The 27,782-nt window shown below is 44.1% G+C and overlaps 1 protein-coding gene and 1 long non-coding RNA gene across 5 annotated transcripts in view; both read right to left on the bottom strand.

Annotated features, from left to right (window-relative positions):
• Positions 1-27,782, bottom strand: part of LOC105685181 (serine/threonine-protein kinase svkA) — a 76,069-nt gene that overhangs the window by 31,740 nt on the left and 16,547 nt on the right. For 2 of the 4 annotated variants that reach the window (XR_007277649.1, XR_007277655.1), the window contains exons 1-2: positions 14,780-14,967; positions 7,047-7,355 (exon numbers count right to left, since the gene is read on the bottom strand). The exons of the other annotated variants lie outside the window; for them this stretch is intronic. The gene's annotated coding sequence lies outside the window, so the exon portion shown is untranslated. Of the gene's footprint in view, positions 1-7,046; positions 7,356-14,779; positions 14,968-27,782 lie in introns of those variants that run through there. 4 annotated transcript variants of the gene reach the window in all.
• On the bottom strand, positions 14,372-15,016 carry LOC125500372. Its single transcript, XR_007277742.1, has 2 exons — positions 14,880-15,016; positions 14,372-14,721 (listed from the first exon to the last, which is right to left on the bottom strand). It is a non-coding gene; the product is annotated as an uncharacterized LOC125500372 (long non-coding RNA).

Genomic DNA, 27,782 nt, shown 5'->3' with positions numbered 1-27,782 from the left:
GGGTAGCCCATTTCCTCAACGCCGGAAGATCTAGGCTCACGATTGCGAAGCGTTGAGATAAAAGAAGAAAAAAAATTAAAAAAAAAGAGAACCGAAACGGAGATCATACGAGGAGTACGTTACCCTTCGGGACTGTTCGTCGGATCCAATGATCCCTTCCAATCGAGTTTGGTGAAATCTTACCTGAAACAAAAAAGCGAACGAACGGTTATCAAGGTGTCACAGAGATTTTCAAAGCGATATAGATAATGCGATCATAATTTTGTCGGATTGAAATGACACGTCGTATTTTAGAGGTTTTTTTTTTTTTTTTTTTTTCACGTACGTTCATTTGCTTATTGCGGAATTTATGGAGTTGAGCGGTGGATACCATTGTGTGTAATTTGTCGGCAGTATCATAAAATATACGTACTCGGCTATATATATGTATATACACGACAAACAAAGGAGGTCAGGTTCGTTAGGGAGCATGCGAACCTTGGAGATACGTACAATATAAAGGTAGTTGTTTATGGAAAGAATATAGACACAACACTCGAGTTAGAACAGTGCAAATAGCGCAATTCCTAGTGTTTCCGTTGAGACCAGCTTCTAGCCAATTTACAAACGTACCCTACGTGCTCTTCGGGGTAACTTCAGCGAGTGAAACTTGCGGTACCTCCGTACGTACAGCCCTAGAGGACTATTTTCTGAAAATACGGAGCAACGAAAAAGACCGTATGACATTCGTTTTTGGATGTTTTCTTTGTTTTTTTTTGTTTTTGTTTTTGTTTTTATCTTTTTCAACGGTGTAGACGACGATCGGCAGGAGGGTTTACCGTCGCCGTATCGTGAATATTTAATTGAACTGAGGCAATTATGAAACCGTTCGTTTTAACGGAAAATAAGTCAAGTAACAGCTGCAGAACGTGCGACGTGAGACTAGGAGTTAAAGAACGCGACTTGATTCTCGGCGCGGTGAAGACGGAGCCGGTATAGCTCCTCAGATATAGGTATATAATACAACAGAAGAACGGCAGCAGTACGTACGGTGTCCCGTTGTAAAGTAGGTACACCGTTACCGGTGTGTATACATATATATATTATATATATATATATATATATATATATATATATATATATATATATATATATATATATATATATATATATATAATGTACAGCTACACGTACATTTAAAATATATACACTCCGATATATGACTCTACTTTCGCAATCCCAGAACTGAAATATCGTTGCACAACGAAGCTCGCTGCACAATGGCTGCACGAGGTTTATAAAGTGAAAGGAGATATCGCACGTCGTGCGCGAGTGTGTCGTTGGTATATAGTGACATAATCCCGTTCGTTCAACACACGACCAGAGATATTGGTTATCCATCGATAAGGTAGGACTAGGAGCTGGGTACATAGTATATTGAGCCGTATGTCAAGAGTCGGAGTTCGCGAGTAATCGATTCGATCGCTCGTACGCTATATATATATATATATATATACATATATATCATCGGCACTTTTGCGAAACCGAAAGCGCCGATTCAATTTATAGGCCGAGTACCGCGAGATAATATAATGTTCTATGCTCGGTATTTGGAACGCGATTCGTTTTGTGGATTTCTTCGAATTCACCGAACGAAGATAACGGCTGTCAAATGCACAATATGCCGGGTCAAAGGCGAGCGCGACGTGTATTCACAAGCAATTAAAATTTGGGGGGGGGGGGTTCGTCGTTCCGGGTACAACGCTCGCCCCGGAAAAAAACGCTAAAGATTTTCCCGACTATTCGACGTTCTCGCACCGTCAAAAATCTACCTCCTCATCCGTCGCGCTACGGACACGAACGGCGAACGTAACCGAAATCGGAAGCCGAACCGACTGATATCGCATTTTTAATTCGACCGTTGCCCAAAAAAAAAACATTGAAAAAAAATAGAAAGGGAAAACCACATTTGCGGGTTTGCGCGTACCGCAGCTGTTTCCTCCGAACGTCAACCGGATTAACCATCAGCGAGTGGTGGCGGAAACGTACAACCATTATTATTCCGCGAATCCGTTTTCCGTGGAGTAAAGCGACCCCCGGTCAGTTTCGTTCTCTTATAAATAATGAGGGTACTGGTAACAGATCTTTGGTAAATAGTTGATAAGAAAAGGAGCAGCCGTTAGAATAGGCGCAGGCATGTTGCCACCGGAATACGAATGTGTCTCTATACATATATATGTGTATAACGTTTCTTGTACGTACGAGCGCTTACCGGGCGTCTAGCTGTGCAGGAAACTTGCCAATTTTAGCATTACAGCGAGGAAAAAGGTCACCGCCAAAAAGCGAGTACACGGGGCGGCGGGATGAGTCCCGCGGGAATATTGCCAAGTAAGGGATGGATTGGTGAGCTTTATGTGTGTCGCGGGGAATCGATTCCGACACCGGACGGCGGTCTTATAGCTCCCAACCGCGTACGAAACGTGACAATTGAACGGGGGGGGGGGGGGGGGGGGGGGATTTTACGCTTTGTTCCCAATGACGGAGATGATTTTTACTGGAAGTTTGTCAAGAGCGACGCGGGCGGACTCGCCTACGTCGAAATGGACAGAGCTGAAATATATTTCTCGGCGTGATTCGACCGCCATCGATAACAACGCCAGCTGCTTCGGATCGAGATTGTTTCAGGATTTCAAAAAGACTGCCCGCTCCGATCGATCGACGGGCGTACAAATGACTCGGGAATTTCACTGAAACCCTAATTTACTGTACGCGCACTCCTCCGGTAGTTACGTTAGACAAATCACGGCCGGTACAACGGATGGGGGACGTCGTCATAATTAACAAAGAGGCTGGAAACGACGTCCGTCGAACCGTTTGTCCGAGATTCAATTTGGCTCGATTCGAAACAGCGGCGGCGGTTCCTGCCCAATGGAATGTTCGAAGTAATCGTGATCGTATACCTCCGATTTGCTTTATTACAAGAGGTGTTGTTACCGCAAAGTGGCGTTGTTTCGCGGGAGGTGTACACGAGCTGGATCTCCGATTATCAAGGTTCGCGTCCGTTTGCATCACGGTGCGATGAGCGGGGAGGGGGGATCCTCGACCGGGTCCCCATTTCTGGTTTCCCGTCGTCCGCCGTGGCCCCCTGGGAAATGCGAGTTGCATTAACGACGGCGGAAGGTAATCGCTCGAAGGGGAGTTCGCGAGTTCCACTTTGTTACACAAGCAAACACGGAACACTTTGACGGAGCGCGTAACTTATTGTTGCTTGTTTTTTGGTTTCCTAACAGACGACGACGATTCTACCCCGCTACGGTTCGGAATCGAAAAATCGTAAACTGGAGCGAAAGAAAGGAACGAGAAAATCGAACGAAGATATTCGCGGATGAATCGGGCGCGCGGGGCGCACTACGTAAATGTGGGAATAAAATCTGGTCGCGGCTCTGCAGGGATTCGATAACGGATGAACGGAAACGAAGTCTGAAAGATGAACCGGCCAGGTATACCGGATCGGCAACGTAGTAGAAATACCAGAGATATTTCGATATGAAGGAGAGGGTAATGGGTAATGGCGCCGACGTAAGTAGGTCTACACGCGTCATGATCGAGAAGACGAGTATTCTCCGACTCCGTTCTCAACTTGGGCGGTGTTTCGCTTCGACACTTTACATGGAATTACAAGATATTCGCGGGGGAGGTCGGGGGGGAATAAACTATCGGCAAAGTGTCGGGGCTTCGGCCTCTGTCCATCATTTTTCACAGCCGTACGCGTATACGGAAGCTCCCGAATTCTCGGCATCGAACACGCGCGCGGCTAAAAATATCACCGCGAGCTCACGGACCAATAAAATCCGCAGGTAGGTTTCGTCCGTCGCGGTTTTCCGCCACGAGAGATTTTCAATTAACATAGAGTACGGCTAGCCGCTTGATTGACGCGTCGTTAAGCGGATAGCCGGGAAATCCTTTCGTTAAGTACAACGTGTTTAGTTACGCAAGCGAGTGTAACCGGTCGAAAGTAATCGGTGATTGGTGCGCGGAACGTACGAATCTGGGGATTCGCCGTCTACGGCGTCGCTCCTGGATATCAGGATTTGCCCCGTAGGATGCTCCGGTTCAGCCCTGTAATACCGTTACGTTAAATTGAATGCGACGCACGTCGGCGGTTTCCCCGTATCAAGCCGACGACCCTCTTCAGGGTCAAATACGCCGGACGACGCCTGTCCTCGTCACTTCTCGATTAATTTCGGACGGAAATCGAGCGTTTCACCTCTCCATGATGAACTTCTTTTACGAGTGGGCGGAAAAAAAAACCAAAAAAAAAAAAACCAAAAAAAAAACACCGATCAACGACGGGCTCGGCGAGAGAATAAAAGTCGTAATTTCGCGGTTATCGAAAAAGGAAACAAATATTTTCCGAGCCTCCGAGTTGAAGAACTTTTCGGCGTGGATTTTTTTCCCCGCAACTTGCAATCATCGGTTTCCGGGGGCGGGGAATTTTTTAAATTAAAAAACATAGCTTTGAATATCGCCGTCATATTACGGCTGCTGTATGTATACATATATATACGCATAACGTTCGCTTAATATGGAAATTGTTTTGGTGTTGGTAAAAACAGAGGGGGCGAAAATGGACTGCAATCTCGGCGTAGAATAATGTATGAAAAAAGCGATGAAAAAAGATAAAAAAAAAACAAAACAACAACAAAACAACAACAACAACTTCGCGGTCGAGAGTTTCGTTATAATTTTGGTTGACAAGGTATATCGGCGCGCCGCGCGGCTCGGTTCAACGAAGTGTTATTAAAAAGAAAGTAAGCCTTTTGCGGGCTCGCAGTGGTCAAGGGCCAGAGGTCAAGACTCGCCTATAGCTCGGTGGTGGGGAACGGATGCGAAAGCGCGCGCGCGACTCGGAAGAAGAAACAGGGAACATATACATCGAGTGTTGCGGTCGCGGGAAAAGGCAACTAAAACTTAATCTCGCGGCTTATTGTTTTCCGCAAAATTGAACGATAACGTTGAGATCATTATACAACGAAATATCGTACGCTGAATTTTGCCCGATTCGCCGATTTGTCCTCAATGTTCCTATACGATAAAATGACGCGGATATTGCAGTCTATTGCAGCAGCAGCAGCAGCAGCAGCGATATAGCAGCGATGTGCAGTATTATAGAAATTCCACGGTGGCTGTATCCCATAAAGCACAGATAATCCGAAACGGAAAGTGGCTCCGGCTATTCTATTCATTCTGGAAAATCCGTTTCCCATTATCAGAAGCCGGCGGACAGGTAGTAATCCACGGCTTATTGTTGGACCAGAAGATATTGTACACTGCGTAGTTCGGTGCAGCGACGTTAAATAAAATATCAGATAAATTTCAATTTTCATTTCAATTTCAATTCACAGTATTTTTTTTTTTTCACACTATCGTCAAATCGCTCGCGGTACAGGTATGCAATGTACAACGTTAAAAATCTCTGCTATTCGAACTCTGCGATATATCAGCACAAAAAATTGGATTCGGTTGATTCTCGATGTGACAAATACGGCTACGCGATAACGAGAAATAAAAATAACATTCAACTTAATAACGCCAGGTATACGCACACGTGTTCAACACACCCTATTACCTAATTCCTTATAAATGCTCGGTATATGTATGTACATACGTTGTATTCACATATATATCTGTGGACACATTCATGAATTCGTGTTTGCGCCATGATAATGCAAAGACGGTGGTATTGTGCTGTACGATGATCATTATTATTATTGCCGTAGGGCTTAATTTCGATCGCATAATCCCGTTATAAATCTGACTGTGATAGCTCCCCTTTTGGGTGTACGTAATAATCAAGGGCGGAAAACACATTACGCAACCAATCCCCTGCCGTGCTTTCCGAGCCGGAGGCGCGGAGTTATGAAATCATTTACGGCGGCAAAATTCTGTTGTCAAAGATATGAAATGGATTCGTATGCATATATAAGATACGTGCATAGAATTCGGTGAGGTGCAGCTGCGGTTTTGGAAATACGAACTTTCGGATTACGCGCGCATCGACTTACCTGTACCCCTGAATCGCGATACCAAAATGGCGGCTATCGGAAGAAGACGTTTCATTATGCGAGCGTCCCTCCGTGTTTTCATTCCCCGTTCTACATACCTATGTACATATACCTCATAGACTAAACAAAGGGAGTAGGGGAAGACCGTTTAACTTGCAAATAGGTAGTAGAGGTATATGGGATGGCGGAAGCGCACAGCAATTTTCTTTGATTAAAAACTTCGTTCAAGCCGTTGATTTTTAATTTTATTCGCGCGAGCAATTTATTTAAATATGGAGAAGTTTACAGTCGTATAGGTACGCAGTACAATCGGCGGAAGAAATTTTATAATTTTGGTTGCACGCCGATTGTTTTTTTTTTTTTTTTTTTTTTTTTTTTTTTTATTTATTTTTTTATTTATTTTATTTTTTTCTACCCCTTGATGCTTTCCTGTGTACGATATAGGTATACGTATTCGAGACGAGATTTGAGGTTTAATCACGAGTATTATGAAGAATGTTATCAACACTCCAGCGAGTAAAACTAGAATTGCGCGATATACATTATTTCTCGCTGTTTGTTCTCTTTTTTTTTTTTCAACTCTTTTTATTTTAAGTTCGTCGAGCGAACTTTGTTAACGAGTAACCTTTCATTAATTTAGACCGGTACGAGAATAATTTGGACGAAGTGAAATGATTTATTGAAATCGAAATACCGCGGGCTTTGTTGATTTCAGTTTATCGTTACCGCCGCACGGTGTTGTTTCTTCTCTCTTATTCGGAAAAATGTTTCCTCGCGAACAGGTAACCGAGAGCAACAGGTGCTTCCGGAGTTTTTGGAAACTTCGTAATATGCATATTCAAGTTATACAATTTGTTGTGTTTGGCATTCGATGTAAAGTACGTAACAACTTTTGAATAACTTGTTCCCTTGATATCGCGGCACGTCGAATTCAACGGGGAGAATAAACTCTCCGTTGATCGAGGCGTACCTGCACATACACCTGTACACGAATCGACTCACCGCTTTCATGCAGACGGAGTTGTTGGCGTTGTTGACGTTGTTGTTAATGTTGTTGTTGTTGAAGTTGTTGCTCGCCGTCGACGCGTTGTTGTTACCATTGTTGTTGTTCGCGTTGTGTTTGTTGTGCTTGTGCAGCACCATTGCGGCGAACATTCTTACTGAACCCCCGTGACCAATAATAGCGGTCGGTGGTTCGGCGGTTGAAATTGAATTTTCGTCAGCTGCGGGACGGTTTCAATTTTTCACCTCTTTCCAACGTAATATTCCCAAACTTTCTTATTTTATTTCAACTCTCAACTTCTTCGCGGCCTGAAAATTTTTCAAACAGACCTCGAAATCCCGTTCAATTTATTGCACACGTCGACGTTTGAAATACACAAGACAAAAAAAAGAAAAAGAATAAAAAAAAAAAAGAAATCAAAATTGAAATAGAGAATTTTTAAGAAATTTTTTTCATACGTGGTAAACGGTATACGGATTCACAGATTCAAGTACCGAACAGATGGTCGAAATTTTGTTTTTCTGAATTACGAATCGTTGCATTTTTGTAAAGAAAATTGACGCGACTTATCGTTAATCGGACCGTCTGACATCCGAAAAATTATGCTATCTATACGCACGCATTTGATGTATGAAAATGTAGTCGTCTAGATTTGTGTATGAATCGTTTAACGATGATCTTCGATTTCCAAGTCTACCGGTATTTTCGCTATCTTTATTATTCGAGTATACATATAAATGTAAATATATATATATTTGAAACCCGGAAGCTCTAATGACCGGGTAATAAATCAAGAGATTCGCATGTACATTGCACCACATCGTATCTTCTCTTCTAACCATCCTTCAGGCTTTTCCTCAATCCCCTTATACAATTTATTATGCGGTAAATTTGTCAATTAATCTTCCGACCCAGTTGCAAGCGAACGAATACACACAGGTATTTACTAACGAACACGTTGATTCGTCATTTTTACATGCGCGAGAAAAAAATAAAATAAAATAAAGAAAATAATAATTAAGACACGCACAACTAATTTATTCGATATTTAAAGTCTCTCGAGGCGCGTTGATAATATTTTGCAGAGATCAACCGACGAAGATAATTGGTAATATCTTTTTCGGGGGAGCAAGATGAATAAATAAGTGGAGATATATGCGCGCGATGCAAAGATCGGTGACAATTGCCGGGAGTGAATCGTAAATTGACGTCGCAGCTTCGGCATATATATTAACGTGTGAAATTCGGTATCGCGCATAGAATTTCGTATCGATTCTCCGTACCGCGAATGTTTGAACCGCGGCGCATCCCAACCCTTTACCGGAATACCGATGACGAGCGTCGTCCACGTAATTTCAGAATTTACCACCGGCCGTAACCGGCTGCACGCGCTGGCTGCTTCCAGGGAGAATGCAATTTTCCATTATATCGTCTGCGTTTCGACCCTGCTGAGTACTGTGCCGTACCTACAGATACGCCATAATTGTGCTTTTCCGACATTTTCTCAGAGCTAAATTCACACGTCACGATTGAAAATTACCGTTCATTCACTCTGATTAAAATACGCGTCGTATAACGAACGCAGACTTCGAAGTATCGCTCGTCGTATTTTGAAATAACGGAAATATTATTTCTCAGCTCTTCGCTTCGTTTCATTTATTTCTTCGTTTTTATTTTTTCAAACTTTTCGGTTCACGAGTGTCAAGTTCATCGTACGACTAGGTATACGTGTGGTATACCCACGTACTATCGGCGGTTCTACAAGGCGACCCAATTTAATTACACGTGGAGCAGATTCTAACCGCGATTATAAGTGTACGCGAACAACATGCCGTAGATCTAGGGCCCGAGTTGTAGCCAACGCTGCTTCCGTTGCAGATAATGAGATATGATAAACCGGGCGAGCTTGAATAAAGGGAGAAAATATTTTTCTCAATTTTCCTCCTCATACTTACCTACGTATGTACACGTAGGTGTGCATCCGCGGTATTACGGTACACGTATTGTATAGCTATATAGAAATCAGATCCGGATTTCTCGGGACCACGCGAAGTCGTAAATTTCAAGTATTTCGAACGTGTGCGTAAAGCGCATATATAGAGCACGCGAGATCGTGAAAACGATCTATGCAGTACACTTTGATCTAAAAATTTGATTCCTTTTTCTCAGTAATAAAATAATAGAATCGCCATTCTCATTGAAACTTTCTCCGTTGGACTATTCGGTACAGCGACTCTTAAATCCCGAAATAAAGTACACGTAGCAAAAGCAGGTTTTATAGACGAAATTTTCAAAGTGGCAAAAAAATGCACATAGGAGTTACGATGCCTACGTTGCTTCGAATTCAGTTCGGCTGTAATGATTCGATAGAATTTGGAGATCTGAGGTACGTAGAATCGCGTCGCAGGCTTAAATCTGTCCAATGGACACCGAGACCTTCGATACTGGGAAAAAGTAAAATAGATATTCCGTTAATTCCAGCAGGCGGCACGTAAGGAAATACCTCGAAAATCGTCGTGCACACGATCAAAGATGTAAAGCTTTACAGAGACACATCGGCTGTGATACACGAAATGCTAAAAATCGTTATTTTATGAGCCTATTTTTTTTTGCAGCGCAGAACAGGCTTTCCCAGTTTTCGAAGCACGTCAGGTGAGCTCGAGTTAAAGACCGTCGAGGAAATCGACGCGAATAACTTAAGGTAGGACTTGAGCTTTTGAACTTTGAAATATGCATAACACGGTATGAAATTACCATGCGTACGAGCCACGACTCTGTACTTAGCTGTGAGAATGTACCGTTCGTAATTCTGACCTACCTATTATCGCATTTCACATTTTTCTCACTTATTATAATATTCATTACGCATATCCATGCACGCGTTATACACTCGTATACATTTTATAGTTCACCGCTGAATCTAGAAGAATGAAAAAAAAAAAAAAAAAAAAAAAAAAAAAACGGAGAACAAATGCAGTTTTAAATATACATCGCATCGCTGGTATACCCGCCGTAGTATAAGGTGCGTACGTGTCATCAAATGTCTCTGGGGGTCGTAGCATACATTTCTAGAGTTTCTCTGTAGTTTTACACAGCGCGACGTATCGTTAAACACCAAGTATAACGAAGATCGCGGGAGTCATCGGTGTAGCCGTAGGAGGGATAAAAAAATTTTCTCCACATTTTCAGCTAGATGAATTTCCGTCGTCTCCGGATTTACGAGTGGAGGTGCAGCATATCGGTAGGTACGATGTATGTGCTCGGTTTTACGGTCTCCGGAGTAATTTGCAAGTTCAGTCGCCAAAGGTATAGTTTGAAAAATTTTTGTTTTCAACAAACACCCCGTATCACTGGGGAGATTTTTTTTCATTTTATCGCAATTGGGAATGCCGAGCGGCTAATTCTATAGGGGTTAAACTTTGGTCTGGGGTGTTGCTGCGCGTGTCCTCGGATTCTATATTTGCATAATAATTGTACGAGTTTACTAATTAGTTTCACGTTGATGTCAAGCCTGGCCCCACGGCAACGGACGGGTAGCTAGCTATGCGCGTAGGTTACCCGTATACACCCGAACGCGCGTACGACTTTCGACTCTTACATGGAAGGGAATGAAAAAAACGAAAGAAAAAAAATGAAAAACCCCAAGAGGCTCGGTTGTAATCTATGCGTCGCTGTGAAAGTCAACCCTCTTTCTCAAACCCCGTCCACGCAACAATTACAACAAGTAGAAAATAATGGTGTAACCCACATATGATTCTCCACGTATATACACGTGTATAAAGCGGCGGCAAAACAGCCGTTTTTCATGTTTTACGTTAATAAACGCTCCACAATTATCACGCGGGTTAGTTTTTTTTTCACGATAAACCGATGCGAACGCGTCGAAGCAATAAAAACATTTTTTCTCGTCGTCTGGAGACGCACCCCTTTTTTGTTTTTTATTCTTTTATTCTGCGTTTTTTTTTTTTTTTTTGATAGGACTGTTGAAAATTTAACGAAGGAGATAAGCGCGTACGGGGTTCGTTAACCGAAAAAAATAATGGGAAAATGAAGGAAAGAAAAGTTGGTGGAGCTCGCAGTCGCGCGTTAAAACTTCGTATAATTTAATATTTGATCCCGTCTGCATGAATTTAATTATTCAATTACTGGTTATATCCCCGCTTTGGAATTATATTCAAATCTTCACCGGGTTTTCTTCATTTGTACAGCGAAATTAATGTGCAGACTCGCGGACGTCGTATAATATACATATAAATGCAGTCAGTATACATTACACGATTCACGTGGATACGAAAGATGGCCTCGGTAATTTTCCGGAATTTATTACGTTGTAATAATTTTTTTAATATCACATACAAGTCATCGATAGAGTTCCGCAGATGTCGAATATAACAAATTATTCAATAAAATATCCCGCAATTCACATAATCCACGTAGCGTCGGAGCAAATAAACGTTGACGTTAATTTTCCGAAAATTTATGGCGACTTCTCGATATTTTCGTCCGTCTGGAAATTCGATTCGGGTTTTTTCGTTTTGAAATTTTCGCCAACTCGAGTCACAATTGATACCGCGAAAGTCGAACGTTTGAATCAGGTTCGTATTTTTCCGACCACACGGTACAGTAGAAAGCGAACGGTGCGGTATTCTGAAATCTGAAAATCAACTCCGCTCCGAAAGACGCGAACGGGCATTTTCTAGTGACAAGCCATTTACGCGATTGCGAAAAAGTTACAGCGTTGTTTGCGACCGAAAGCGATAGCGGCGGCAGCTGGTTTCGCCGTATCGACGGTTCGAAGCAACGTCCGTCATTCAAACGTCGCGCTACACACCCGTAGAAAGTGTGGGTGAGAATTTCTATTAACGATCGTCGACGAGTTCCTATCGGCAACTGACAGACGGCCCCTGCAGCCAACGCGAATACGCTTGTCACAAGTATTCCAGGAATCGCGGGGGTGTAACGGGGCGGTATGCAGAAAGAGCGTATTATACGTGCACAATGCAGCACGTACAGGTATCCAACCGTCAGCCGGATAATGGGTTTCTAGGTTATTGCGGACGGACGACCGGTGGACATCGCCGCCGGACTAAAATAGAAATCCAATTTTCAATTTAGAGTTTACCGGGAGAAGAATCGAAATCCAGTAGTTCCGAGGACGATTGGGACGCGGGGAAATGAACACTGAATCATCCGGGGGAGCCCCGGACATCCGTATCCGGCCGATGCTCCGGGATCGGGGGTGAAAGTTTCTGGAAGCGATTTCCGATTTTTCATTCTCGCCGCGGAGACGCGCTCGTCCGACGACCGACGGTGACGCACGTTTTTGACAGAAACGATCAGAACGAGTTTATTTCCCATTCTTTTCTCCCCCGTACAGCGAAACCCGAAAAGCAGTTGGTTTCGGTTTTTTTTTTTTTTCCGATGTCTCGTCTCTTATCTTGCTGTTCCATCTCGTCCTCCACGGCGTTTGAATCAGAGGGTGTTCGTTTCTCGTCTTTTAAACAAATGTCAACGTTTATTTTTCATTTGCTTTTGCGCGGTATACCTATACACGTGCGTATAAACTATACGCAACGTATGTAATTATGCAAAATATGGTCTAGGCTATCGTTGTATACGCGACGTGCAAGTTCGATTTAACTGTGATATCGAGACGGGGACTCCGTCGCTTCGAATGAGTTTTAAACCGGTTTCTATCCCCCGTCCGGAACGGGTCCAGATGAGATAGGTTATACGTATGTACGTACCTAACCAGAAAAGAACCGGCCATCATCTCCTCGAGTACGTTCGATGGAAATGGGAGAAACGCTGCCGATTTATAGTCCGCGGATATATGTGGAAAATGGAAATAATAACGAAACGAGATAAAAGCAGGGAATTTCAAAGCGATTTAAATTCATCCTCACGCGAACGAGACGTCCTCATTAGGACCTCGGGGATTCCGTCGGACGAAACATTATATATCCCGGGCAAAAGTCGCGGCGATGAGAAACCCCGGAAGTTTGTCTGAACCAGGGCGGAAATTCGCGGAGTTTACCGAGCAATGGTTGGTAGGTACGTACGTACATAGGAGTCTGGCTGGCGGAACTTTCAGCAACGATGTATAAAGGGAGAATGCAGCCGTGTAATTAGCTATTTCAAAGCAGTGTATAGCGCCACCGCACCTCGGTGCAACCCGGTGCTAAACGACCAACGTGCAAGGTGGTCCAACAAATCTATACAGATATACAGGGTGGGCATAGACGTGCCTTTTAATATTCCGCTTACAAGTCCTCGAAGCGGTATAAGGTTCGGGTGTATTGGCAAAGTTCACCCCCTGAAGGATCGACGACTGGTAAAACATAAATCGTAAACTTCCCCCTCGGTTCTCGCGAAGGAGGAGAGGAAGAAGAAGAAGAAGAAGAAGAAAAAAGGATCGTAATATACGGCGTATAATTAAGACCGAACGATCTTGATCCCGATCTAAGAATGCGGAGAAAATGGCAAGGCGAGCAGAACTTGTTGCCGAGTGTAGTTCAAGGATGAGTAAAATAAGACCAAAAGGAAGAGGGGTTTGAAAAAAAATACCAGGCGAAATTATCGACCCTGTCCGAACGAGAACGACAATTTTCTTTTCTTCTTTTCTGTTGCAATTTCACGGCAAAGGCACACCTGGAGAGTTTTGTTCCGAAAAAAAAAAAATAGCACACTTCTACAGTGCACCCCGAGGGATAAAATCCGAAATCCAACTATTTTCGTTTTTCGGTTCGGCCAGTGTTTTGTTTTTGTCATTCCTCGTGGCGAACCACTCCTCGTTATACCCGACGTATATCTATAGACGTTACACGGATCGCGTGGGAGATCGAAGATTACCGAAGCTTTTCTTCGTCGAATTCAATGCCGACGGAATAATTCTTCGGTCATATACGTCTACGGTATAATTGAAAGGGCAAAGGAATCATCCAAGTATCCGAGGAAGAGCGCAGAGATATCGCCGAAGGAACACGAAGGAGTAAAAATTCGGTCACGCGATAGCAGAGTCGGTATAGCAACGGGGGCAGCAGCAGCCACCCGCCGGCAGTCCCCCCATGAAAAACATCATCGCGAGCTACAAATCGGTATAAACTCTTGTTGCCCCGTGTTACGAATGGCTTTCAACACGAAACCAGTTCTACAGCGGGAGTTCTCCGGTTGACGGCGAATAAAAAAAAATCACCCATAAATACGCGGCTCGAGAAACGTCTACGAAATGATGTTCCGAAGTACTCTTATCAGTGAGGTATACCTATCGACGGATGTAACGGTACGTTTCACGCCTTCGGGAGTACGCCGCGTGAGAGATTGATCTTTTTTTTTTTCTTTTCGATTCAATGACTCGTACATGTTCGGTGGAGTGATGAGTGAGTCAAACGAAACGCAGTCCGACTATTCGTAACGGAGTTTCACGTGATGAAACTTTTTTTGTTTTATCTACTTTCGGCCAAATTGTCAGCGAACACGCGACTTACGTATGGGTATTCGAAAAGGGCCGCGTTCAACCTTCGAAATTTAAAGGGCAAGGACACGGCGCTGACGACGTTCATTCCGCCTGCATGAAAATTGTGTGCTCGAATCTGTGAATCGTTGGCGAGATAATTTTCAAAATGCGAAAAGAAAACTGGGCAAAGGTTCACTCTTCGGTAGAATTACCAGTTACTGAAAAAAAACAAATGAGAACGAAGGTGACGACGATTATCATATGCAATTTTCGTACAGATTCCGCATGTCCAACCGCAGTGCGGAGGTCGCCACAAGGGTCGAGTTTATCAACGTGTGAAAAAATAACGAAAATTTTCAACGTCAACGATCTGCACCATCACATAACGATCAGCAGCACAGCACTGTGGCAACCCGGGGCACAACCGGCGCGCTCGAGTGCGAGTGGTCGGTTTGAATGAGTTCGACGAGAGAGAGAGAGATTTTCTTTTCTTTTTTTTCTTTTTTTCTTTTTTTTTTTTTCTACAATTCGACCAAGTGGCGGTACGAAGTCGGTGCTCCCCGGCAACGTGCAGGCCCGCCGCGCGTCGACTGAAGGCTCTTCCCGAATTCGCAAGGGAACGACGACGCCGAGCGTCGCGACGGGCACGGAATACGCGACGCAAAGCGACGCGACGCAACTCAAACTCACCCTCCACCCTCCACCCTCCCCTCTCCCCACTACTGGAAAAGCACCCTCTCCCCGTTCTCTCGCCGTTCTTTCCTAGTAATCTCATCCCCTTCTTCCACTTTACGTATACATTCGATTCCTCGCTGGTACGGCGTCAGGATATCGTCGTATCTCGAGTGTGGCCGCGCGCTCATGGAAGGGGTGTCTAGCCTGGGAATTACTTCTGGAAGTAAAACGACTTTTTCGTCGGTATCCGTTACTTTTTTGTCAAACGCTTGTCTTCGATATTTCATCCACCGCGCCAAGGAGCGACTTAGCCGTATCGTTTTTGATTTTCAACGGCCTGCAGGATTTGGTTCATCGTCGGTCGAACGCTGAGGAAATTTCGGACCATCGCCCCGTAGCGCTTCATCGATCATTACGGAGCCCCGATCGATCCGCATGCGATAAATAATATCTAGCTACAACACGTTTTTATCCGCGATCAATGGAGGATTTATTTACGACGCTCATCCGATGAAAGATATGACGCGGTACACGGCGAGTAGAACCTGAAAATTAACGGTTCGTGCGCCTCGTCAGGAATGACGGTGGTCTTTGGACGCGGTGCAACGCCAACAATGTATGAGTTGCGTACACGGTGTACCGAAAGGTCGCGTCAAAAGTGGGAGGAATGGAAAGAAAAATATGGGAGAATTTGGAACGACGCGCTTTGGTATTCCGATGGAAAAGTGTCCGCGGAAATGATGGACGATCGCTCGACGATTTGCCGATAAAATATTCCCCCCCCCCCCTGTTTCTCTTTCATTTTTCTCCCTATGTATACACATATCCACGAAAACGTTATTAATTCACCATCATTCGAATGCGATATTGTTTTCCAAGGAAGACAAGTTTCAGGGGCAACTTTTATTACGAGGTATTTTTGCGCGTTACGTCACCCCGGATGGCCTTAGGATTCCGCTCAAGATATCCGCAACGTACGTACGTACGTACGTACCATCCAATACTTGAACGAATGCTTTCACCGCGCCATGCAGTCGTACAAAAAAAAAAAAAAGAAAAAAAAAAGACACATAGCCATATACGTACCGCGGTCTTTACACAATTGTTCAAAAGTTACGTCGCCGGCGCCTATAGAGTGTGGCACAAACTTTCGACCTAGAAAACTTTTCAAACGTTACCTTATGTACCGTCGCTTGAAAAATCAATTAAAGACAGATAAGCCGCCACTCGTTTTTTCGCTCGATTACTCTTCACTGATCCGCGCGTTATCGATCAGAGAGAAATTTTGTCAAATTTATACGATGGCGGTTCATCCGCGGAATCCTGATACTTCGGGGTACTTGACGAGGCGGAAAATCTGGGCGATTTTTTTCCCTTTTTCACATTTTGTCGTCGCATCGATGACGTTCTCAAGATGTCCGATGTATGAAAATTACTTGGTGTATTCAGAAGAACCTTGGCGAATGACGTTTGAAAAACCTACTTCTACGAACGTCCGTCGATCGTTAGTAAGATGAAGTTACAATCTACATCCATATATATACGATGAAACTTTTAATTACGTTTTGATTGGTCTTTACTCGTTGTATGTCGCGGAGTGTCCGTCCCGGCGGAAACTACTTCGTGGTCCGGTTGAGCGATCGAGGGGGCGGAATAGGTTGAAATCGTCGAGTTCATCTCGATGGTCAAACAGAGAGGCGAACGGAGGCAAACAGCGAAGGGTTCGTTCGTTCGTTCGGCGTAGGTAAGTATGAGAGTCGGGCCGATGGGCGTTGATTGAAGACCGATTGGACAGGAAGTAGATACCACTACGCCGGAGTCTTTCCTTCCCCTTCGTTTCTCCGGGGATGAAGATGATCCCTTCCGCGGTGGAATATAATGCGGTCGGGAGAACTTTGTTTCTCCCTTGTTCTCGGGCTCGGTGTTGTCGACCTCTTATGCGCGGTACCGTAGGGCGGCCGAGTTTCTCACTTCTTCGTGTACACAGATATCCAGAAAGCGAGCGGGAGGTGTATAAAAAGGAAGGTTAATTCCAGGCGATAAATCTCGCGCGATTTATCGCGTTACGGACAACTATAACGCAAGATTCTTGAGAATCTTATTAAACCGAAGTTGCTATCCGTCGAACAGAGGGCAAAAATTCCTCTTCCTCGAGACTGCAGATCACAAAAGCCGCTAGAGAAAGAAGCTGCCGGTCTTTCGCTATTTCTTTTTTCTTTTTTTTCTTTCTTTTTTTTCTTTCAACCAAAAAACTTGGTTCCTTGTGTGTAACAAAGAGGACCGTGGCCCCCGTACCCGCTATATCCGAGCTACAACGTGGAATATTTTAATAAAACGAATTCCACCGCGTCAACTTCAGCAGAGGAGCTCCAAAAAAGCTGGTCTTCGTCCGCAGTCTCGCTCGGAGGCTAAGTCAATTTGCCGCGAGGACACCGCGATTAATCCGCCCTCCCGGTGTCTCTGGGACGAGGTTTACTCCCGGTACATCGGCGAGTAACTCGGGAGCGGGAAACCATCGTATAAAAATGCGATTGAGCTGCTTCAAGAGCCCCTTTGACGCGGTGGATGCCTTCCGACCTGCGACTCTGCTTCGGTGTATATTCCATAGGAATAAAATGGCCACGAGGGTGGTGCGCCATTTCCAATTCACGAGTATTTTTACATATATTGCAATCCGAATCCCGATCGCCCTGAAGAATTTAACGAACGACTCGAGCTATGCGTAGAGTATTGCCACCGGTGTACGACCACGTAATTAGAACTCCCACGCGCGTATACCTTGACGAGGTATAATTACGCGGTTAATTATTAATTTCCTTGAGGAAAAATTTTAGCCTATCGGTCCGGAGACGATGACTCGGCGGGTTGTTCCTTACTCCCCCCCCCCCCCCCCCGTCACCGAACGATCGTTTCCTCGCATCGAGGGGTCTCTCCGTGTGTTTGTAAAAGTTTTGTACACTCGCGCTACGGGACTTACGGCCAATCGTTTTTGATGCGACCGGTGAAACGTGCGGCGGAAAGGCCAGGGTCGAAGTGCAAGGTCGCAACCTTCTCGATACCGTTCTCTTGCATACCTAACTTCGGTGAGTATTGCACGTTATACACTCGAACGGCAAGGAAGGCAATAAGACCAAGTTGGAGAAACTTGGCCATTCCATCCTCGTGAGGAAACCACTGTTTCTTCGACTCTACGTTTGACCATCCTGGTCACGGAGTTATTGTTACGGTCGGTTGTGGTAAACGGAAAACGTAGGTAATTCTAACGACAACGTTGTCAGAAGGAAAAGGCGTCCCCGCCGCCATGGCGACTGCGGCATATAATACGGAATACGTGGCAACAGCACGAAACATTGGAGAATGCTATAAAAAAAAAAAAAAAATCCGCCGCTGTTTCCGTGGCCGATATCGAAGCCGATATGAAAAGATCCGGACAGATCGGTCAAACGACCAGAATGGCTACATCGTTCGATGCCGACGTCGTAAAGACGAAACTCGCTAAGATTCGTTTTTTTTCTCCTAACCTAGACAATCCGGAATTCCACACGTTATCATACTGCCGAGTCGCATTGTATCGTTAACGCTAACTTTCATGCACTTTGAGCAGCGTATTTCAGGTAGAGGGTTAAAAATATTTCAAACTCCAAAAAATCAAGATCTCCGTTATATACCCGAACAAGAAATGGTCTTGAGTTTCGTACCCGGAATATTTGAATAAATTTAAACAACGGATGCATCCTGGGGGACGACCCGCGGACCACAGAGGAGTTTAAAGTGAAGAAGCACATCTCTCTTAATAACGTTAAACTTCTAGGCATTATTTTCCGCTGCATTTCACTTTATTAACTGCTCGATTATACCGTCTAATAATATTTATAGCGGACCTAACAATCCTGATACACGAGGGGAACGGCAATGACGGGAAATACTTTGAACGAATATTTTTATATAGAAAAACAAAAAAAAACAAAAAAAACAAACAAACAAATTTCAAACGATTTAAACAAAAAAAAATCAAAAAAGTTTCGCACGGACAAAAAATATTCACAGTGTCACTGGAGGTGTTTGAAAAAATGTCTATTTTTTTTCTTCCCCACCTTCAAATTATTCTACGCCGAGACAAAAGTGGCACCGATACAGCGGCCGGCAAATCTTATATGGTCGTTTTCCGGCTCGTTGATGGAAACGAACCCGAAGGCTACTGTCTGGCCGCAGATCTGGGGTCATGGCGCAGATTCCGTGTATACCCCGCTCTCTCTACTGTAGTAGCAGTACAGCTAACGCGATGCATCCCCCGGGGTCTGAACCCGCAACGATTATTCATCTTTTTTACGAAAAACAAGGGAAGAAGAATCCGCAGGGGAGTTAAACTTGAAACGGTATGGGAAAATCTGTGTTTTTTTTTCACGCAGAGACGTATGCAAGGACTCGCGTAACTCGAATCCCAAATTGAACCACCTATCGAATGTCTGCCGCAATTTAATTGACATTTTTTCGCAACTATTGGTAAAAATTTTCGATTTTCCAAGACTGTTTTTACCGAAAAACGAGCCGAGTTCGCTTGAAAAGCAAGAATAATCGAAATCCTGTAAGATTATTCTAATTATTTTCTACAGGTGCACATAAATATGTACATATATTCTCTCTCTGGACGTAGCCATATTTTAATGAATTCGCGTATCTAATGGAAAGATCCTGGTACAGGACTGCGGGTTTATGTTGGTCGCAATCCTCCCAGCTTTAAGGATCGTTATATTTGGGGTTAAAAGCCACAAATGTGAGCAACAATCTCCAGTATGCCGAGGAGTTGGTGGGTCCGACTACTGCGGCGAGGAAGTCGCCACGAAGACTAGACTAGACTTCCAACGTTCTCTTAATCCTGCGGAAAATACAAGGGTATACAATGTATATGTATACTATACATATACATATATGTATACATAGCGAGTGAAAAGAGCGAGCGGAGAAAAAGCTTTTAAATTTAACTGCAGCTAAGTTCGCCGAGGAGAACGCGGAAGACTTTATATCCGATCTCCCAAGTTCAGCGGGGTGTAAATTAAAAAGGAGGATAATATCCTCAGATCTGCTTGCACGCGTGAGACACGGTTGAATTCGTTGTTAATTTATATCACGTGAAAGTATGGTGTGAAAAAAAAAAAAAAAAAAAATTCAGCAGCTGCAACGATAATAAAGGCTAAAAAATTTGCCTAAACCTACTTAATTTCCATTAATCTAATTTCGCAATTAAGTCTACGACGCAATTTGTTGGGAGCGATTCACTCGCTCTGCAAGTCTGATGTATAATCCGAGGGTGAGGTGCGAGCGGTTTTATTTGACTCAGGGTCATAAATATCGTCGAGACTTGAAATTGGACGATCTCCATTTGAATAAAGGATCACAATTATGCAAGTTGCAGACTCGCTACCCCGCAGCCCCGCGACTCGAGTATAGCGAAACTCGTCGTCCCTCAGCGTCGAGATTCTTGTAGGCATTTACTTTCGCACATATCCTCGCACGCGTCCTTCCTATCTTCTGCCTGCTGTATGTGAACTGAAATATAAGAGCTTTTTGGTGTACGGCTTAAGATCTTACGAAACGCCCACCCCTCGGCGACTCGAATTTTCAGACCCCGGTTTATGAAAAGATTGAGAAATAAATGAATTCATAAACAACTGAATTAGGTAAATTTATTTCTTCAAAAAATATATTCGACTTTTTCGATTCTTTCCAAGCTTTTGAAAACGTTTCGTCGACTGTCCTCGTTCAATCGTAGAGAAAAAAAGTGATAACAAATAATGACAAATATTTTTTGCTCTCTGAAAAATCACTAACGATCTTGATTTCGGATGTCCGTCGTTCGAGGGAGGAGGGAAATTGCTGAAACGAGAAATTCTTGTGATGAAAGAAAAAAAAAAAAAAAACAAAAAAAAAAATGAGAGAAAAAGAACATGGAAACGGAAAACCAACGTCATATACGGTATGTGAGCCGAGAGTACGATGATACGAGTAATATAAGTATCAAAGTTTGATATTTATGAAAGTTAACTTTATTTCCTGAAACAGGTTACTACGGTGAGTGCCGTTTCGCTGGAAAAATACGTGAGAACGACGCGGCCTATGCAGCTTGCACGGTCTGCGCAAAGTATGAAAGAAAATTTAATATCAAACAACGCTGGAAAAACCGCAAAATGGTTCCGATTTCACATTCTTCTATTTTCTATTCTTCTTCTACGCTTTCTCGATGCAATATAGTTTGAGAAACACGAAACCTCGGAGCGACGGTTCTCTTCACGTGTAACGAGGTGTACAGGAGTTGGAAAATTTGGAATTGCCCAAGACACGCTACTCGGATATTAGCTCTCCCGAACTTTGGACCGCAAAATTTTCACCCCAGTTTGCCCGAGTAAGGGTTGCGTTCCTCTATTATGTACACGTAACCGCGGAGAGCTATAAAGCGCTACTATATTCACAACTTTGATGTCGGATTGCGATGGAGACAAAAAAAAAAAAACAATTTAGAAAAACAAAAAACCAAAAATCTGATGGAACTTTTTGATTCGATAAACTCGCGATGGTTGATATTTTCGAAATCGATATTGCGAAACGTTGAATCTTGTGGCGATCAAATCACCAATCATATCATATAGATGTATAGTATACATATGTTGAAGTTCAATAATATCTAAGATCACATCGAGCTCTGACAATGCAGGTAATTACGATCCTTAAAACTATTCGTGGACTCGAGATGAAATTTCGTTATTCAACGAGGAAAATTTAATGACACCGCACGTATACGTTCTCAATTAAAAGTGCACATACCTCGCAGGGAACGAATACCTGTGGACCTCGAGTGCGGGTAAAAAATATACGAAAAGGCGTCGTGTGCGGAAAAAATTCAAGTGCGCTCGTTCGGAGCAAGGTAGGTACCCACTTCACGTAAAAGTAAAATTTAGAAACAGGAGGAACGAAATGATAAAACAAAAAAAAAAAAACGACCCGACAAAAACAGGTTTTAGCGCGAAGAATATCAAGGTGAAAAAAGGATCATTCGTTTCGACTAGCGCCCCGTAAATAAAATGTAGGTCTCACCTTCGCGAGCGTCAGAACAATGAATGTCGAAAGAAAATAATGTGACATTCAGCAGATCGACTTTAGCAATTTTCGTTGTACGCAATACATGTACAGACAGTCGATTGAACGATGGAAAAAACGAGGAGATTAAAAAAAAAAGGGCGGGAAAAACCGGTGCGGAGGGTTCGATTTGAAAAGACCTCGGAACAAGTTCGTGACAAACTTTGACATTGAATCGCGTCGACTGTGACCCCAAATAGCGAATACGCTGCACGGTAGCTGAATTCGGTTTTGAACGTCGAATCCATTGTTGTTGCAGGCTGGAGGGGATAAACAGATCGAGGACGGAGTCCGCGTTGAAAGGTGTCGAGTGCGGTCGCAATACAATTATAATGCGAACCGCTAGATAAACGAGATTCACCGCCGCGAGCAAAACGGTCCTCGCAGGTTCTCGCGTTGATAATTATTACCACCGAATTCCACCTGACCCGGAAAAATTGATCGCCACAGTTTCACGATAAAACCACCGAACGGTAATAAGACCAATTTCGGATTTTACATGATCCGATGGAACGCGGCGCGAGTTATCAACAAGCAGATTATTTCAACGAAACGTTGAAACAATTCGCTCGTACGCTTCTTCCCAAATAAATAACGCGAACTACCTGGTCTTTCTGCGCGAACGAATCCGGCGTGCGCAAGCGGCCAAATGGGGATTCAGCGGCAATTGAACCATCGTGCGATAAGTACGTGTTGTACCGATAGGATATATTCACGGTTCGAGTATCGAAACGATCAATTTCACGGGTTTTCGCACGAGCTGCCGTACCCTCGATGTGATATTTTTTTTTTTTTTACTTTCATTAAACTTCTACACGTCGCCTGCACTCGTCACGCCGCGCGTTACTCCACTTCGCTCACTTTTGAAATTGACTTTTAATTGCCAACGTGGATCGCGCGCCCTGCACACACGTTCCACGAAAAATCTCATTACTTTTTTGCGTATATACATTGGTATACATATATACATATATACACATGGATCGTACATGCCCGCGTGTAAAGTTATACAGACATCGCTCTCCCTTTCCGTATAATACATGTATCGGTGGAGCGGATCCGGTGGCGGTTAACAAAAATTTTTGAATAATTTTCAGACGGCACGGGCGGCGTTGAAATGAGAGGATGGGGGGGGGAACAAAAAAAAAAAAAAAAAAAAGAAAACTTTGCCACACGGCGGAAGGATCCGCTCCGAACCGCCGCGGCTCATCCGCAGCAAAAAATCGAACGTGATTTCCGATTCGCTAAAATTAAATTTCGAATAACTAGGCGCTTCGCTCGATTCGTCCGATCGCGTAGGTCTCACCGGGAAAAAAAACGTGAAAAATGCGAAGCGAATCAATTTGCGTGTTATTTAGGTATACGTATAATCAGATGTACAACGAGTATACGATTCGTAGGAGTGGCGGAGTACGTGAAATGAAAAAAGATCACGCGAGCACCTGTGAGTAGGAGAACAAGCGAAATAAAACATCGGCAAAAATAAAAGGATCCGGGGAACGGCGTGTCGGAATGTGACGGGGATAACGTCGAGCACCTTTTCTCGTGAAATCCGATACCACCTACGTGCGATAGGAAAGCATCGGGGTAATCGTACGGGTACAACCTGGATGCGTTGCACGCGTCCAACTTATACGTTGGAGCGTGATGAGCCGCGGGGAGACGCCGCCCGTTCGCTAGTCGGTAGCGGTGAAATTTGAAGGGCTCGCGAAAATTTCATCGCATTATAGGACAGCGCGTTATCGCTTAGCGATCGGACGCTGGAGAGTCCGGAGGCGGCGGGAAAATAGAAAAAATTCCTCCCATCCGTGTCGATGCGCGAAACAAACCTCGCGCTGGACCGATCGGTGAAATGCGACGCGCGCGGTATACGTGTGCAATACCTACGCGAAGTAATCGCAACCTAACCCAGGGAGAGCAAGGTCATTGCCTCTGGGTGGTACGGACGCGTACCCCGAGCCGTACCGAGCTAGAACGTGGGTGCGTTGGATGCACGTAATCCTGGTCGGATCGGTGTCGCGCGGGCGTCGAGTGTGCGTGGAAATGTCGATACATGCGGACGTGTGCCGGCGCATCTCTCTCCACCGATCGTTGAGAATATGAAACAAAAGCGAAGCCGGGATATCGGTACTACTTTTCGAAGGCGCTTGGGGCCATTTTTCGTTTGCCTCGAAAATTACAAAAAAATTACGAAGAATTTTGCTATACGCGACGATCGTTTCGCCCGAGTGGCGCCCGAACGCCGGCAACCGTTCTGTCGACCGTCGAGAGTTTTCCTCGCGAATTACCTGCGGATAAAAAGGTTGGACGGACCGATCCTGTGGGGAGGCTCGAGGCCAAGGATGCGAAGGTCCTTGCCCCAGAAGGGCACCGCCGCGCGGAGTCAGACGGTCGACGTCCGCGGGGACCGGAGTATAACAAACTAACTTAAACTCACGGAGGAGACCGGTGCAGCGACGGTGTACGTAAATCCAGGTATGGGAGTAGGAGGAACGGGGTGCAGGCGTATCCCGCGCGCGCTCGCACACGTGTGTGTGTGTGTGTAACACCCGCTCGTATTATTGTATACGTGGACCGCCGCACATACGCGGAATTCGTATTTGTTGAGTCTGATGCCGCTGCTGCTGCAGTCTACGCGGAAAGTTTTACGTTCAGTTTCACGTACCGAGCGCGCTGCACGGGGGAGGAGGTCGTTTCGAGCGCAGACTTCGAGGTAATTCTCGGCTCCGTAACCGGTAGATGTGGATGAACAATACAAGCTAGACGGTACGGAATCTCGCGTCTCGTAGGAGGAAAGGCAAACCGAAAAAAAGAAAAAAAGTAAAAACTGTAACCCGAAAACTCTGTCCTCCTGTCGAGATGGAACGAGATGTCCATGGACAGCTGGAGGCTGTATTTCTAATTCTTGCAGTTTCATACCTTTGAAATATTTTTCAAAACGTTTCAATGCTCTCGGTTGGAAAATTAAGAAAGAAGGGAATATATTTTCAGAAAAAATTAAATTAGTAGACGTAATCCCGTATAAGACACGTGTGCGCAAACTTGGCAGAGCGTGAATAAGATTAATCGTAAAATTCGATTCGCGATCGTCGAAAAGAGTCGAATCGAATCAATGAGAACGTGAGGATCGTTCCGGAATAGTAAACGGGGGTAGGAAAGAAATAGTAAAAAGGAAGAGAACGGTGAAACGAAAAAAGCAAAAGGGATGAAACTCAGTAACTCGTCTTCGGGATGTTCGAATTTATTTCAGTTATTTCCTTCAAAGTACATCCCGCAAATATAACGTTTTCACGCGCAACGTATAAAAACATGTTGAACCCGCGCGAGTTTATACAAAAAATTTCCGAAAAGGTTTCGGTCATAATACATAAGTCCTGATGAAAAAATCCTGCAGATTATGTTATATACATACTAAAAAATTCTCCCACACCGCGGACTGGAAGATCATGAGGCAAAGTTTCGCGTTCTTTTTCGCGCCGCGGTCCCTAACGCCATTTTTTCATTTTTTTATCTCGCTTCCCCATCCGCAGGCAGTCCACTCGTCATCCGTCTACGTGAGGAAGAATGTCTTTCTTTTTTTCAGTAGGTATACAGCTGACGTTGGCTTTTGTTAATTATTCCTGCGCGGCTGATTTTTCCCCAAAATCTCTGCGATTATAATTGATGGTTGACGACGTCACCGAGTTATATAAACTTTATAGGTGTTGCGCTAATTTGTTTTCCCGAAGTCAAGCAGTCGTCCATCAGGATTTGCAATTTACGGTCGGTACAGCGAGGACTCTTCGGGGACGAATTATTGATCCGATCAAACTTTCTCGAGTAGTTAATTCATCAACAGCAGCGTCGGGGACGATTTACACCGACTTTTCTCGAGCTGCTTACCGAGTGATATTCGCCCCGTGGTTTGTACGGTAAAGTGAAGCGAAAAAAAGTCGCGTGACATTTCAGAGGGCGAGATGAGACAGGAAAAATACTGGAACAAAAAACCCGTGAGAAATAAAAAAAATAAAAAAAAAAACAACAACAACAACTGAACCCACCGCGATGTGTAAGTTATATGTATATTAGGCGTGTGTATATAACACGTAAGTATTATAAGTGGCGTAGCAGATTTCGCTGACGTTGCCGTCGCGGATTTCGCGGAGGTTCCCTTCTTGAAAATTGTTCTTTTTCCCCAAGTCTCTCCATTTTTCTTCCTCCCACTACACGCGCGTGCTCGCAAATTTCCCTTTTTTTATTTTTTTTTTGTTTTTTTACTCCACGGTAAATTCTCTCGGCATCCAACCGCACCGCGGGAAGGTCCTTCGTATAGGTATACGCGGGGTGGCTGCTGCGGCTGGGAAAAATTTGCGGAATTCTTTGAAAGCGATTTACAAATATTCGCCACCGTATCATTCGTCGCTGTTACACCGTGACCCGAATGAACGTAAAAAGCATTCAAACGATTAATTAATTAATGAATCCAGGTACAATTCGCTGCAACGAAACGAATCGCTACAATTCCCAATTATTTGTTATTAATCTAAATTACCGCTCGCATGTACAATTTTATCCGTCGGCAGATAACGATGCAGATTATCGATACAACGAGTCGAAGAAATCGTTCGAAACGTATCTTTGAAAAAAATCTTGTAAGCAGCGATATTACATTTCGAGGCATCCGAAAGCCGGTGGATTTCATTAATTTTTTTTACGCCTCTAACGAACTCGCTTCACTTCTCAGGTGTATCGGGACGAACGCGGCGTATCAGATCTCAGATTAAGAAAAATAACGTTCGTTCCAAGACATTATAGAAGCAGCGTGGCTGTGCAAACAACAATTCGATCGCGATAATCGTCGTCGTGAAAAGAACTCTGCTGTGCACACGACACCGCGATTAGTTGAATTCTTACAAAAATTTGAAATCGTTACGTCGCGTTATTCGTGTTCGTTTATTATTTATAATAAATAAACATAAACCGGCGTTTGCGACACGGCTCAAAGATACCCGACGCAATGGTTGTTGAATCGCTTACGGGAACAGCGGGAAATACATGTTTGGTAAATTTTTACCAGCTCGGAAATATCTTCCCGAAAGAGATTAACGTTACACGTGTGCATTGGGTACATGCACGTGAGTTTTCTCTTTTCCACATCGATCCGTTTATCATAAGCCCATGTCGAATGGAGGCGCTTTTGGGGATTCCCCACATACTATACGCGTATTCCTACTCGGGGATGTTGGAGGGTTTTTTTCTTTTCGCCTCAGAAATCCGATTCCAGAAAGTTTTGCGTAACCGTGAGATGCTAAGGGTGTCTTTTCCCGAATATTCTTAAAATTTTTGTTCGTTTCCAGGGAAACTTTGTCAATGCGATTCTGTATGTATCTTTCATCCGGAAAAATGAAACACGCTGTGCGAGGTTGGAAACGACGCCGATTCCACCGCAGATTTGACGTCCACGGGTATTCGGGGTTCGTCGAAGTACGGTAGA

Source organism: Athalia rosae, chromosome 1, assembly GCF_917208135.1.
Source record: "Athalia rosae chromosome 1, iyAthRosa1.1, whole genome shotgun sequence".
Classification (NCBI taxonomy): Eukaryota; Metazoa; Arthropoda; class Insecta; order Hymenoptera; family Athaliidae; genus Athalia; species Athalia rosae.
This window is presented reverse-complemented; position numbering and strand designations above follow the sequence as displayed.